The sequence below is a fragment of the Pinus tabuliformis genome, chromosome 3_1, assembly GCF_031772625.1.
Source record: "Pinus tabuliformis cultivar Carrire ecotype Pingquan chromosome 3_1, CPIR1, whole genome shotgun sequence".
Classification (NCBI taxonomy): domain Eukaryota; kingdom Viridiplantae; phylum Streptophyta; class Pinopsida; order Pinales; family Pinaceae; genus Pinus; species Pinus tabuliformis.
The window spans coordinates 133,410,768-133,424,017 of record NC_142301.1 but is presented as its reverse complement, the minus strand read 5'-3'; positions in this window follow the sequence as shown (position 1 = coordinate 133,424,017).

The window sequence follows — 13,250 nt, the reverse complement described above, 5'->3', positions numbered from 1 at the left end:
AGCCTCTTGACCATTATGTGTTTTCAGCAGTTCCACCATTGTCGGAACCAGTTGCTACCCTTTATACCACCCATTCCTCCAGCACGAGTCACCTTTAAGCTCTTTTCTGACTCGTAAAAAATGAAAAGATTACCGAGTATTTATCCCTTTTGACTCGTAAAAGAAATAAAATGGGGGGTCCGCTTCCAAGCTCTTTTCTGACTCTCGAAACGTGAAAAGATCGTCGAGCTCTTATCTCTTTGAACTCGTTAAAGGCTATGAAGCGTCATCTACCCAGTATACGTTTACCTCTTTTTCGAGCTAGGATAAATTATTTACGAAAAAGGTATACGTTGATCTTTCATGGTCAATAGTTTCCACTGGATATTATTTTCTACCTTTTCGGGTTCGAGGGACAAATTTACGAAAAGGGACCTTTGGAGTTTTCTTTTCCGTGTCTTTTTCAAACTCTCTAAAGGATTATGTCGGACTCGTTAAACCTTGACGACATTGGACTTGTCACCATGACGAGATTGAGCTTCTCCTTCCTAGGGCTCGTTAAAACTCATTAGGTCGGATTCGTCTGAAGGATGAACTTACATTACAAGCATATGTTATCCCCTTCAAGCTTGTGTTTCAAAAATAATTGGGGTACTCTCCAGAACTGGTGGGGGGAAATTTGGAAACATTATTTTGATTGTATTAGTTATTACGGCAGCTTGTCGCTCTTGGACATCGACACTCTTTCTGCTTCGTGTCGGGTTGGGATATCCTCATTTTATCATTGGCCTTCCAGGTTTTGGGTTATTCATTTTGCCTCATTCCATCTAATCCCTGTTGCATCGTCATGACCTTTGATCCCTTGGTACCAAAATGCTACCAAATTCCGAAGTCATGTCGCCGATATGTCCAAGAGCTTAATCCTTCTGCAATTTGTAGCCTTACACACCTTCCTTAGATTCTCTATCTCATTCACAATCATCTTATTCCTTTGTCTCACGTCAATGATGTGGGAAACATTATGGCCCTCCTTCGACTAGTCGCTTCCTGTCGACTTCAACTCATTATCCGGGAAGTTGACCTAGAGACTCATTTTTGGTACCATGGAGCTTGCATGCCTCAATGGCAAGTTCTTCGCATTCGATGACATGCTTGCATCATTGGTCTTCGATCGAGTGATTTCACAAGTGTTCGACTCGAGATCATTCTTCACACTTTGTGGATTGTACTATCAGTACCTTGAGAACCATTGACATCACTGGTGGTTTCTCTCACGCTTGTTAACAGTTCACATCATTGGCCAGTAATCAAGTGATTTTCTAGTGTGCTCGACTTCAACACATCTATTCGCATATTAGAAATTGTACAGTGGTTAGGTTGGGATTCAAGACCCTGGGCTCAGATTACACAAGTCCAGGTTGCGTGGATTGATTTATACATGACTCTTTTGATTGGATGGTTGTGACCATACCTGAGTCATTTTTGTGGTCTTTCTGATTGGATGGCTACATCCATACCACAAACCATTTATATTTATCTTCTAGATGGTTGTGCCCATGCCTTATGCACATGTATTTCCTTTCACTATGTACTCATGTATCAGAGATATCAGTTGTACTTGTGTTTGCAGGTTCTCCACGAGGACGTTCTATTTCGATTATGGATTCATAAATCATTTCATCCCTCCCACTCTCTCGGCCTTCATGCTTTAGGGGGCATCTGTTACACAGTAATTTGTCACTGACCCTGCATTCCCTTATCCCAGATACTGTCAGTCCATGTTACTGACATCTGTGTTGTGTCATGTTGCAAATTATGTGTCATTACCTTCCTTGCAATCTCAGGAAGAGTGCATTATTTCATTATCCCTGAAGAAGACCCTTTTTACCTAAGTTTCTGGGTCGTCACGAGTCAGAAGTTAGACCCTTGTGAAGATGGTCAAGTTAACACTATCCCTAGCGAAATCTTCTCTCTGTCCCTATGTTGCACCCACGACGAGCTAGATTTGGCAAGTTTTTCAAAAACTCGTCGAAACTTCGAGATGAAATTGCTTCATGGGCGGTCCTAGGGCTAGTTGTTGGGTCAATTGAACTCGCCTTTCTCCTCTGGGATAGTTGTTCCACCTTTTGTGCAACCTCCCTAAGAGATAAGCTCTTCCTTCCTTCTCTTATGGGACCTCTCCCTCCTATAAATATCTCCTCCATGAATAACATCAGCTAGCTTGGATGTAACTGGATGATAGCTAGATGTAATTCGATAGTTTCAAGTTTCTAAGAGAGGAGTAGAGGTAGAGAGTGTTATTGGAGTGTGGAAGTAGCCTCATTTGTATTTTGATTTGAGAGATGCTTGAGTAGAGTTGGCTTGAGAGCTTTCTAGTATCAACCCTTTTGGATAGAAGAGAGAGTCATATGTTCCCTTGAGAGACGGTTCACAAGTAAATGCTTACGGAAAATCCCAAGTAGGCTTACGACGTCAAGGCTCGATTGTAAGTTTTACTTTGATTTATGTTAATACAAATCAATAGCTCATTTCATTTATCGTGTGTTAAATTGTATGTCGATAGCTTGAGGTTCCTTGACTCTTCAAGTAGATTGTTTGGTCGTTTTCTATTGTGTTTGTGGTGTTTCTCTACATGTTGTTTTTAGGTATGAATGACTACAAGAACAAAGAGTTGGAGAAACACGATGAGGACTTCATCGAACGTCAGATTGAAGGTAGGTCTTCATAACACCAAATTTCTAAGGAAATTTTCTTTGGTATTGTCTGTGCAGCGACTAGACCCACTCTAGGGCTAGAAGGGTTGCCTCTATCCACAAAGGGAACTTACTTGTGTCCCGAGTTGGCGGCTCTGCGAGAGACTTGTCTTTTTTCTTTTGCATTGATTGGCTTTGTTGTTTTATTGTCTTCCTTATTTTTTGGGTAGCATACTTTGTTCTGGAAGCTATTGGACAACTTATATAGCCTTCCCAACCTTCTAAGTGATAGATCTGGCCCTACTCCAGTCCAACTTTCATTTTTTGCTTTTTATTCCGGGTCGTCGCTTTTTATTTCCTAACAGTCGCAAAGTAGTCACATCTGCATTGTCCGCTAGGTTGCACCTTTTACTGTACAGTGCAGATAAATTGTCTAAAGGTCGTGACGAGACCTGAAATCGGCTCGGCACAGCTAACTGATGTACTTTCGTGACGATGTCACAAAGTGCTTGGTTAGGGAGGCGCGACGATTTGTTGTCGACGCATGTTGTTAGTGTTTTACTTGCGACGATTCTTGTAAGTTTCAAATTTTGAGGTTTGGTTGGTTGATTGGCCAGTGTGTTTTGTCCTTAGAGCTTGTTTTGCTCCTCTTTGTTGTGTCAAAAGTGTTGGTTGTTAAGATTTTTTATTTTGGTTTTCAAGTCTTTTCAAATCCTCTCTTTTGAACCATGTGACCTAAATACCCTAGGGTTTCTCCACTGCTTGGTTTGCTTGGGTCACTCATTCATTGAGATCTTTAGACTCTGCTTGGTAAAATCTCTCTCATTGTTTGAGGCTTCTTCTTTTTCACTGTTTTTCATCCTCTTAATTGGTATATGTTTTTGGTCACCGAACTTCCTTGTCTTGTTTGTTCGGTCTCCTTCTTTCGCTTGGCATAAATCGCTTTGCTTCCCAGTCAATGAAATAGTTTTCCAGTTTTGTCAAAAGGATTATTTCTTTAGTTTTGAGTCTTTGATTCGTTTGTGCATGTAGTTGCTTATCATTTATTTGAGAAAATCAAAAAGTGCATTCATCTTGTATTAAGGTTTGAAAGATGATTTTTGCATTAGTAGATTCTTTAGATTAAGACATTGAAAAGCAAAAAGTGTGTTTCTCATTCTTTCTTGGATTGCTTGCAAGTTTGAGTAGATGGTAGAAGTGTTCCTTTTTCTTTGATTGATTTGCTTGTTTTCCATTCAGTTATTATGCATTGAACCTCTCACTCTTCCTTAGCTAGTTTTTCATCCAAAGAAAATGGTCCTTTTTGCTCATTTAGTTGCATTCTAGCAGTGTTAAAGATACATTCGATGGGGCCTTGAAATCGAGACTTAATTCAAGATTAACTGTTAAAATTTATTGAATGAACTTAAAAACGCATTGGAACCTAACATTTACATATCAGTTTTGGATCTGACTCTGGATGTGTGCCTTCAACTCTATCCTCTTTGGCTTCATCATCTTTGGCAAGTGAAATGGGGCTCCTTTGTACCTTATTGTCCATGTTTGCATGTGATCGACAATAGTGTGCAAATATGACAAGATGTGTGTTGTCCTAGCACATCACTGTTGCCAACCATTGAGATGGAAAACTGACTTATGCACGGTGAAGAATCTGGAATACAGCTTCCGTATGACTATCTTGAGAGAAGATACTTCATCCAGTATCACTCTCCTCAAATATGCGCTAGTGGATGTTATAACTTGTTCTCCTCCCTGCTTGGCTGCTTGTAACTCCTTAGCCATGCGATCGTTCTCAACTATCAAGAATCTACACTCGAGTTAGTGGCTTCGACATATGATTTGGTAGCATCAGCCAATGTAATTGGATGCTTTCACACATCAGACATGATGACTCATTCTTTAAACTGCACAGGAGATATATGGACATTTGGAGTAGGCAGTCTATGTCACTGCACAACTCTGTGCTATGACTCATCGAAACATATGTTGTGCATCTTCGCTCCTAGATTGTCTTCAAGGATTTATGTGTCTCCTTAATCACTTGGGACTATCTCTGCTTCTAGATCTAGTGAAGCCGGTGGGATGACCTCTTGGTTCTGAGCCATGAGGTCAATATCCTAATCTGACTTTGGTTGAACCATATCTGTCTCCATCTACTCTAGCATCTATTCAATCTCTTGAGTAAGGTCCTGCTCCAGCGACTGCTCACCCTGTCTTCTTTGTGCCAGCTACTCGGATGAATCTATAACTTGTATGGGCGTAGTTTCATCAATCTGTGCATGTTACACCTCCTGTTGTACCTGTTCTTGTTGTGCTTCCTTCTCTCTTCTGCGCAACTCTTGTTCTTCCCTGAGTTGTCGCTTCAACTCCTGCAACTCCTTTTCTGTTTCCTCCATCCTCTGTTTCTCTCTTTACCTTCACGTGATCCTTCTGTCACGTTGTCGCCTCTTAGCCTCAATCTCCAAAGCTTCTTTCAACACAAGTGGATCTGCTTTGAACTTGCAGCTTTGCTCTGCCTCTACATTGTCAACAACCTTCCTCTTGCATTTGTTGTACGCAGGTTTGCTACCCTCTACTACTGCTAATGATGCTGCTCTCTAAGATGTTGCTTCCTTCTGCTTTGCTAACCACTCTACAGCTATGTTGACCAGTTCATTGAGCCTGGAGAAGTGATAGCAATATCTCCATGGGTCTTCCTTAGGCCAATGACATGCCCCGTGGATCCAAGGATGTTGCACTCTCACATAGTGGTCCTTCACTAAGCAATATGGGTCATACAGATTGAAACTTTTGGTGCCGAAGGTGAATCTTTTGAATTCCTCTGTCTCGGCCTCAGCATGCTTGAGATTCTAGATCTCATACAACCCGATCCACAAAGGAAGAGCAGGCCAAGGTGCCTTATTCTTCCTATGCAATCTCGCTAACAACCCTATCGAGATGTGATATGACACTTCTTGCATGACAAGCTTATCCATGGAAAACTTTGGTAAAACATGCGAAGCCTTCTTCGCGTTGTACATCCATATGAAGGTGCAAAGGGGTGAGGCATACCAATCTGCTATGTATATCAATGCCTCCATCACTTCCTACGACATGCAAGGTGGATACTACTTGAATATCATTCTATACACCGGGGTGATGAATACCCTGTGAAGTTGAGCTAGAGAGACAAGCTATCTGGGCGAATTCTCTCCAGCTCGATAATAAATCAAAGGCATCAAATTTTCGCTACGAATTTATACAGATTATGTGAGTCGAAAGCTCAGAGTTGAGAAGAGCAAAGTTCCAAACCTATGCAGAGATTTATATAAGACTTATGGGACAACCATGGCCAGACTCAAGGTATGCATTCAATCCATTTTGTTTGATGGAATTTGACATTGTATAACACTAGGGGGATTTCATATCCTACTACTGAGTTTTATTAACCAATCAAATAAAACCTTATGTTGATCCATGCGAAGATGCCACAGAGATTCAGTTGAAGCCCTAAAATGGTTTGATTACAACCATAGAAATAGTACCACAAATCAACACCGGGATAATGCATAGAATGCCACTCATGTCCAAATAAATTTTCTTGGATTTGGTGCAGATTAAGTGAAGGTTTTCCTATCATAAATCATTGGAATATATGCCCAAGAATGTGCCTCAAAAGAAGCCCAGATCTTGCTTCAAACTATGCCTAAAGCAACTCATACCATAACCTTGATTTTGCTCACTATGTAATTAATCTATTATGGGTTTGTAGAAGTCCTCTTGTATGCTTGGATATTGGTTCATTCTTCCAATATGATAAGATTATTCATCTTCAGTAAGGATGCCTTCAAAAAATGGAATGGAACTTTCTACCTTTGTCTCATATGGTACACAAAATGGCTTGATAATATGATCAACCTTCTTTTCTTCCTCACCATAGTCCATGTCATATGTAGGATGACTGTCAAAGGAAAAATTATAGGATATTCACTATTTTGTTCAAACTTAATAGGTAATGTTGATTGGAGATGCACATCATTATGGGTGCCAAAGTTTCTACCATATTCAAAATCATAGATAGGAGTTTTGGTCTCTTGAACTTTAGGGAAGTTGCATTTCGAGAACAACCTGCAATAGGTGTGCATAGAGGTTTCTGAAGGTGTCCATGCGCAACCCAAGCCTGGGAACTGCTGATGGGCACAAACTACATCCAATATGTAAGCGGGCATGTATATCTTCGCTTGCCGACCCTTAGGAGGATGTCGGGCTTCAGTTACCTATTCCTTCAACCTGAGAGCCAACATGTCGGACCAGTTGCAAGGTCTTCCTTCGCTGACCAATTGATCCAACACGATCACCCAACTCTACGAGAAGGTTTATGTGCTCTCTTGGCTATATAAGCGACCTGCAAAGATGACCAAGAGCTGATATTCTTTCTACAGTATCCTCGTCTTGTAAACCTGGATAGGTGTTGTCCTGAACTTGGTTGGATCTTTCATCCAGCTCTTCAAGATATCTCTTGAGTTTGCACTGCTAATGGGTTTGTGTTGTGTGTGGAGCATGATTGTTCAGAGGTCTTCGTTTCAACCGGATGTATACCCCAGGAAGTTTTTACACCCCTCTACGCGGGGGGTGCGAGGGGGACTTGTCCCCCCCAAGGGGGTCTGGGGGGGTCGATCCCCCCAGTTGGGGGGTCCAGGGGCCAGTGGTCCCCTGGCGGGGGCTCGGGGGCAGTGCCCCCGAAGCTAAAAACAGATGTAAAATTGCCTTGTAAAATTATAGTAATTTCTAGTCAATCTGGGCTGTTCATTAGGCGGATGATCTGACGGTAGAACTTATGTTTAGTTTAGGGTTTTTTGCCCTAGAAAGCAACCCCTCTCTTTGTATGAGGGCATTCTATTTGAGGCCGTGTAACAGATGTGTACTCTGTGAGCGAGAAACAGAGAGGTGAGACTGTGAGAGAAAACAGAGGATATTACAGCGGATCTGTTGTAGGTTGTGTCTCTTCATTTTGCTGGATAATAGAAAGGAAGGACTGGCTGTTCAGGGTGGACGTAGCCCAAACTGGGTGAACCACGTATATCCGTGTCTCTCTTTTTTTATGTTTTTTTTGTGTTTATATTTCTGCAATATTTTATGTGTTCCATTGCTCCGTAATATATAATTTTATAACAGTTTGCTGAAGGGTTTATCCTTCGTGAACACCGGCTATGGCAAGTGATACATCTCATAAAAATCCTTCGCCCGGAAGGTAGCAATTTGTGTTCCACTGACACTGCTCAACACCATTGTCTCTGGATCAATATGCGAAACAATCCAGTGGATTGTGTCTGTGCATGGAAACATGGGATACCTGCATGAAATCTGGTACAAACCAGACTTGTGAATGTTGACATAAACCCTGCAATCTTCCAGATTTTCCTCAAATGTTACTAAGAATGTATCATCGATGTCCTTCCATTTCATCTTGATATCCTTGTCTATGAACAACTTGGTGTCTTCATAGATAGGCAAGCTCATAGACACTTTCTCAACTTCATCTCTAGTTGCGCTCTGAATGATGTCCTTTGACCTTTCTCTCTTAGACGAAATTGCACCGGTATTGCTAAGAGGCAGACCGAACACCTATGATACCTAGAGACATAGAAACACTCATGGCAAGCAATCTGTCAGTTGAAAACCAAAAGCAACTTAAGGACTAACATGCAACATACCCAGGTGACTGATTAGAAATATTGTGCAATTTTCACCAGGAGGCTGGGAGACTAGATGCCAAAACTACACAAGGCATAGTTTGGGCTGTCAAAAGGTTGACTGACTGCTGAAACTGCACAATGCATAGCCCAACCTAACCTTATGAGGACTGAAACTATGCAATGCGCAGTTTCAGTCAGCAAGGACTGCAAACCAGCAACTGCATTTGCACAATTTCTAGGGCCAACAAGGCACAACCTCTTAGAATTGCGTAGAGAAAGCCTAGAGGCCAATGTTGGGCCAACTTTGTGCAATTTTTGGGAGGAAGGCAGAGCCTTCACTCTTAGAAATGCACATTGCAAGCTGGGCAAGGCAAGGTTCAAGCCAAGGCAGCCCAGACCCGCCAACGGGCGACTGAAAACATGAAAAGTCTGAATATATGGCAAACTTGAGTGCAAACAAGAGTTAGTGATCATGCATGCAAAGAATGAGTGAAGGATTCATGAAATGGGAAAACAAGCATGTGTGTGAAGCGAGTCGCCGCAACGACGACTGTTAGTGTAGAAACAATGTCATGCATGCGACAATAGTGAGATGCAATGAAAAACTTGAAACAATGCTTCTACAAGCTAACATGCATTAAAACGACAACAAAAATTCAACAAAACCAAGCAAACAACACTCACACAAACCGAAATACAAAAAGCGACAAAAAAGCAGCAAAAGACATGAAAAGCAGACTTACCCAGAAAAAGTTGAGCTGAATGTGTTGAATGCTCCTAGATGCGATGTGGGATGTCAGAGCTCCAAGATCGATGTGAGGAATGAGCTCTGAAGTGTCGAATAAATAAGTTTGATAAGATTGAGGCTTATGACACACATGCCACAAATCTAGGAAAAAGCGACACTTGGCGGGAGGTTTCTAAAATGACTTTTGCATGTAACCTCCAGCTGCTAAAAATGGATCCCTAAAATCAAGGGATGTTTTTTTCTTTTTTATTTTTCGAGGAAAGTGGACCATGCATGCAAATCAAGATTGCTCATTCCTAGAGGGAACTTGTGAACCTGGGGGCACATGCGACAACCTGCAGGCCTAGGAATGACATTTGCGCAGTATCTGGCCTAAAACCCTGGCTGTCAGTCAAAATTGCGCAATTTCTGAAATGAAGCCCAATGTTGGGCTGCATTGCGTGGTTTTTTAGAGGGAAGGCTACTTGGCTGGATTGCGAATTTCTAGAGCCCATATGGATTACGCTTCCAGAGGTTAGGCTGGTTCCCCTCCAAAATCGCGCAATTTCCTAGGTGAGCGTTGTTAGGTTCCTATACCAATAGGAGTCATAATTTTTGAATGACTGAGATTAAATTTGTAATATGTACATACATTTTCTTTCTGCAAATGTTTTCCATATTCTCAAAAAAAAAAAAATGTAAAGAGGGTATGCCCTAAAAGAAAAATCAAAGGCAAAAAAGAATAAAAAAGGTCAGAAAAAAATGAAAAATGAACCCCAAGAAAAAGACCATGAAAGTGAGCAAGTCCAAATGCCACCCCTAGTTACCTTGGATGTAAAATAAAAGATTGTGTACAGATTTTACTTTATGCCAAAATCCATGACAATCAAAGTGTTTAAACTTGGCTAGTTCATGTTTTAAATTTCATGTTGATAGATAGAGAATTGAAATCTGACCAAACTGTTTAATCTTGGCAGATAATTAGATTAGGTAGAGTAAATAAAAGGAGCTCAACTGTTTAATATGAGCCCTTGGATGTAATAAGGATAGACTTAGATAGATTACTATTGTAAAAGAAAAGAAAAGGTTTTGATAAGTGTTTGCCAGTTTAAGTGCAACCTAATAAAGAGAAGTAAAAATGGTAGGATGAGTAGGTGGGTAAGTAGAAGAATGGTTGCAGAATTGTGATGATTGTCAGATAAGAGCATTCACTTTCATCATCAAAAGTTCTAAGTATGGGTGAAAATCAAGCATGCATCAAAGTTCACAAAGTCAAAATGATTAACTTCTCTCACTCATTACATTTTCACTTAACTAATTTCCAAGAAAAAATCTTAAGTACCTAAAATCTTAAGTCAAAAGGGCTCAGAGCATTTCTTTGACTTCTGGAGGGACCGGACCCTCGGCCTAATGACTTATAGACCGTAAGTACAAAAATTCTCCTCATAAACATTTACCCCTCTTCACTCCCCCTCATTCCCCTCATAGAACCCCTTTTCCTAAGGTTTAAACTCTATTTTCCTAAGGGAAAGCAATTACTCCCAAGTAAACCCTTTTTCCTAAAAAACCCTTACCTTTTTAGCCTAAGTTACAATATGATTACGAAAAGCAAATGAATTAGATACATTACACTTAGCACTGAAACGCATTCTCCGCCATCTTCATGTTAATTTCTAACACTTATATATGTATTAAATCCCAAAAAGAAATATAAACCCTTCCCATATATATATCAATAAAATGCTTATATTAATACCCCACCTCGAAAGTTTGAAATATAAACTTTATGAATAAAACCCAACATAATTGATCAATCCGTGGTTAATTACAAGTCAAACCATCCGCCAATGAAATCACCCCTGATGCCCTTAATCCACCATAATCCATGATTAATTAAAACCCGTCGCTTTTAAACCCTTACTGGGCCCCCCCACTACCATTCGTGCAACTTCATGAACCGACCACCGCCCGATCTTCCCCCATCAAATTTAATGATCCTCGTTGATTTTGCCAGGCCTCCGAAGACCAACCTTTACCCGCCCAATATGGGTGGTTTCCTATTGGGCCCCAATGCTACGTGGCGCCCGATGAATGGCATCGGGCAGCCTGCCCCCAATACCGCCAAGCGCCCAAAAGTTGTGTGAAACAAACTACTTCCCGCCCATCCGCTACGCGACAAACCATCTACTGTTAGTTCGCGCCATATTTTAAAAGTTTGCCCGTTAAAGTTCAAACCCCAAGAACCTAGGTTTTCTCGCCCTTCGCCCATTCTATTGTGTAAACATATGAAACCCTTCTGCTCCACCTAAGCCTCTGCTAACCAATTCAATCATGCTTTACCTCCCGAAGTCACTTTGGACTCACTTCGTAGACTTATAAAGCTCGATAAATCCATTAATGACCCTCCCTGTCAACCCAACGTATTCTTAATAGTTTGTTTTATTTTACAGGCGATCAGAAGACTGCACTCTTGGATAAATAGTCTTAATACTAGTCATAAGACCTATTTACTCTGAGATTGTTATCAAATCTATTCAAACAGAGATGGAAAATAAAACATACAGTTAAAAGACAAGCAGAGGAAACATAAAATTAAATGATTTACTGTTGAAATAGACAGTAAAAAACATAAAATATACAGTGAAGGTAAAAGGACACAGTAAAGAAAAGTCAAAGTGTATCAGGGTTAAATAGTATCAGATTGAAGACCAAGTCAAGTAAATCAGCTAGCATGAAGATAAACAACAGGGAAGATAGTTACAGAGCACACAGATTCATGTCAAAGTGAAGACAAATGAAAAAATAGAGCGGTAAAAGTAAACATGGAGGAAGTAAGGGTTAAACAGAGATGAAAACACTTTCACTAACAACAATGAAGTTTATCCAAAGTAAAAGTCAAAAACAATTAAAAGAAATTTAAGGTTAAAAGATGAAATTAGAGCGGAAATGGTACATTCTTCAGGAATTTCCTGTTTACGTCATAGTTTTGAAAAAACTATTGTGACCAATTAAAAATGTATTTTGAAATACGGGAGGAGGTTTTTGTTTCTAAAAGGCTAATCTACAAAAACCTATCTCACTTTTTACACAGGTATTACCAAAAGGGATATAAGTGCGTATCTTCAGAACCTAGTTTTTGGACCGTGCAAAGTCCTGTTTTTGACATTTTTTTGCAGAGAATATTGTGAACAGATGGAGCTTAATTTTGGGAAACTGAGAGAGATTTATCTCAATAACATACTTATATACAATAACCTCTTTCACTTTTTACATATATATCTCGAATTGAGATATACAAGCGTATCATTGGACCTTAAGTTTGCAGAATGTTTGGGGCAAAATGCACAAAGGAAGGAGGCAGTAAGTGACTTGGAAGCCTCATCATCACTTAAGAGTTGCTATCAAATTCAAATTTCTATTATTTATCACCATAAATCCATAAAAATAGTGCCAAATAGGTTCATTAGTTTTGAATGTCCTTTATTTAAGTTATATTAGTGTAAAACAGTTTGAGATATTTGTAAACCAATCTTGATATTTTTTCAAGATATTTTAGTTTAGAATTTGTATAAATACTTCTTCATTTGAAGTATTTTGGGTGGGATTAAAATACATTTATGTAGACATTTTATATTCATCCAAGGAGCTATTGTACTCAAGACTGGACTGGTTTTGCTAGATATCAAATAAAGCTAAGGACATTTCACTGGATTCTTGTGCACAGTTGGAACAATAAGTATTATCTCTTCATGTTTAAATATTGTTTTCTCTTCATGTTATAAATATTCATATGTGTCTTTTATGAAATCTGAAAGGTAAACAAGAAATGATATCTCAGAATTAGCTTAACTGCTCTCTATTTTAACTGTTTACTTTCTATATGTTTTCTACTAAACTATCTTGGTCTGGGAATTCTTAATTGCTCCCTTACTTCCGTAGTTTTCCCCCCTTTGGTCCATAGTAAAGGATTCTTCATTTCCCTTTGCTACTGATCATCCTTCTTTTCTTCATCTTAATCCCGGTTAAGGATTCTTCATTGCCCTTTGCCCTGGTTAGGACTACCTCATCCATTTGAACCTACAGATTTGCTTTTAGCTGTGCTAGCCTGCCCTGTGAACTCTTACTTTAGTGATTGATCAGATCCAGTTAAGCCACTCTTTGATTGACTCCATAGCC